Raw genomic sequence first — 3524 nt, forward strand, 5'->3', positions numbered from 1 at the left:
AAAAATTTAATTTTCTAAAAAAAATATGCGTAAGATCAAAAACAGAGGAGTTACGAGGTCACAAAGTTATATGAAGTGGGCGAACTTGGTAGATGAACATATTCGCTGCAATGGAATTGGTTAAATAGATTTCCATTTCCCTCTGTTTTTCTCCTACGTGGATATAACGGTTCTGTCAATATTCCAGAACGCTGTGACTTTCGATCACAATTTGACCCAGTAAACACATTTTTCAGTTTTTTTTCTTAAATACTTTTTTTGTCGGCATATGCATTTTGAAGGAAAAAGTATAGAAAGAATAAACAAATCCGTAAGGTAAAAGATTGTTGAATTATAGACCAAAACACGTTTGATTTCAATTAGAAGAAACTGAATGCTGCTTACTCTGGTTAGTCCGGGATGCTCCGCCTGAAATATAAACACAATATTTATAATTGTCTAATCTATACATAAATTTAGCTTGTCTGGGTGTCTGTTTGTTTGTATCCAATAAACGTCAAAACAGCTAAACCGATCAGTCCCAAATTTTGCGTGGGACCTCACGTGACCCCAGAGAAGGTTTATGAATGATCAAAATAAAAAAAAATTGGGTTTAAAAGTTTTTTATTTTAGTAAAATTTAAAAAATACGCGAAAAAATATTCTGAAATCGGCAAACTTTTTGTTGTTGTTTTTGTTTTATACTGTACAAAGAGAACATGCTCACAGATAAAGCCACAATTAAAAATTGAAATAGAAGATGGGCGCGAAGTGCCCTAAAAGCCTAGTTAAAAAATTTGCAAATAAAACACTTTTGATTTGTATCTGAAAAAAAGTAAATGTCCGATTTCTTAGACTCTTACTGTGTATCTGCAGTTTACTTTCAAATATCACATGCTCACAGCACAGTTAAGTTCTCACAATTTTTAAAAAATAATAAAACTTTAAAAGACTAATTTTGGGTAAGTGTGGGAAAATATTGCTTTATCTGATCTATTTCTGCTTCATTTTGAAAATGAAAATCTAGTATGTAGTAATCAAATTCGCATGCATTCTATCTTATCTCAATATATCTATCCATCTATTCATATCAAAAGATACAAGTATCTTATCTTATCTCATTACATCTTTCCATCATATTTCAATACATTATTCTTATCTGAGTATCTACATCTACTCTATCTTATCTTAATACACCTATTCTATTGTATCGCAATACATCTATCCTATCATATTTCAATACACCTATTCAATCTTATCTAAATACGATCTATTCTATCTTATTCTCAATACATCTATCTTACCTTATCTGAATACATCTATCCTACCTTATCTCAATACATAAATCCTACCTTATCTCAATACATCTATCCNTAACTATCAAATTTACATTCTGAATACAGGCTCATTAGAATATCTTCCCTCATATGCACTTCTTAAGATATTAAGTTGCCACTTGATTTAAGAAGAGGTGTCTGGTTAGGCATATTTAAAAAAAGTTTATTAGAAAATCTAACGCCTACATCTCAAAGTGCAATAAACTCTCTTGTTATTCTTGCAAAAATATTAATATAAATATTTATAGATTATATTGTACATGCTTAATCTTATTCTATTATACGTACTAAACTTTAAAACTGTAAAATCGTTTATTTTTTAAACTGGCTTTGTTTTTAGAGATTTTTCTCTATTTTTTTTTGCCTGTGCAGGCCTGATCTGTGGTCTAGTAATACTAATAATATTGTAAAAGTTTTAACATCAATTAGGCGGAGATAATATACCCAAAACAGCGAAAGCTAATCTCCACCAAATTGCTACAATACATACACATAGTAAACAATATAAAAACAGTTGCAGATTTTTTGCCTGTAACATTAAAACTTGTATTTGTATGTTTAGCAATAAACTATATATTATCTTATCTTATCTAACTGTTTCAAATAAGAAGCCCCCCCCTTACCCCTCTACTCAATCCTTATATGTCTCCCTTTCACACTACTACGTGCCATATGTGTAAAGAAGACCCCCCCACCTTCCACAGTACCAACCCCCTTTCCTAGCTCTTGTCCTGGTCAATTGTAATATACCGTAAGATAATTAATTAGAAGAATATCTGGGTTGGGAAGAAAATTTATTTTCCTATAAATTACTTTAAATTACTGGAAATAATCAGTTATGAGAAACTACAAAAGACAAAACAAAATGTCCCAAAATTTATAAAAAGACAATGGTTTTAAATTACAACATTACACGATAGAATTTTCAACTTTCAAAATGTATATTGGAATTATTAAAGAAAGATAATAACTGATAAAAACGGATTTGACTCAATAAGATATAATTTACTGCATAGTAAAGTCACTACTCCATAACAGTTTCCCGAACAAGTATTAATCCAGGTACAACTCAGATTCCCTTGACTTTCAATGTCAACGCACGGCTACAATCCTGTAATGATCGATCCCAAATCATAGGGGACGATCCTTAACGTGTTTATCAAAACAGGGAACCACACAGATACAATCTCGTGATCTATCACCGCCACTACCACAGGGCGTGATCTCGTTAGCTATAAATATCAATTGGAAGCTCGATTAAAACAGGGAACAATTACTCTCTCTCACAGTAAACATTATGGAGTTTCTATATTAACTAAGTTATATTTCTTCAGTTTAGATTAGAATTGGGTCCTTAACTGTGTAATTACAGGTTATTCGCTGTTAAATATATCATAGTTAAGAAATCGCAATATGGTTATGACGAAGTTATATATCTCTATGTACATTGAATGGGTTAATCGCAATAGAAATATTGTTTTATTGCCAACACCTTCTTATAAAGAGTTTTTATTTCTGCAATGTTCAGATCCCCACACTGTAAAAAAAGTCAACGCTGGTGTAGAGCCGACAGTACAGTGGGTACATATTTGCCCGCTTTACTTTGAATAGCATATGGTTTTCATGACATCCCGCTTTTTCTTAAGTAAGGATATATTTCTACTCTAGCGTAAATATATTTCACATAAGTCCACTCCATGTTTCCGTGTAGTCAGCTCTACTCAACATATAGTATGTTCTGCCTTGAGTATATTCCTCTCTACTCTGCGTAGATAAATTCTATTCGAACATCTGGCCCTCTCTATTCAAAACTTCATCTTCTCTTTTCTACATCGTCTCCTCTAAACTTCTCATAATACTTGAAATACTCAAAATATAGCATACTCTATTTTGCGTAAATCTTTATTATCTACGCATTTAGTCTTCTCTTTTTCTCGTAATACTATAATCTACTCAAGATATAGAATACTGTACGCAAGATTATAAATTCCACTCTATAACTTTGCGTAATTTTTTTTTATTTATACGCATCTAGTCTTCTCTTTTTCTCGTAATACTATAATGCAAATAGGTTGTCAAGTACAATAGACGGCAACACAGAATGCGTACACTTTCAGTACAGCTGTTTAAACGTCATAAGTGTCAACTCAAATTTTCTGTCTGACAAAACTATAAATAATAGAGAAAGATAAAAAAATTTATAACAAAG

The sequence above is a fragment of the Eurytemora carolleeae genome, unplaced genomic scaffold, assembly GCF_000591075.1.
Source record: "Eurytemora carolleeae unplaced genomic scaffold, Eaff_2.0 scaffold3, whole genome shotgun sequence".
NCBI classification, from domain to species: domain Eukaryota; kingdom Metazoa; phylum Arthropoda; class Copepoda; order Calanoida; family Temoridae; genus Eurytemora; species Eurytemora carolleeae.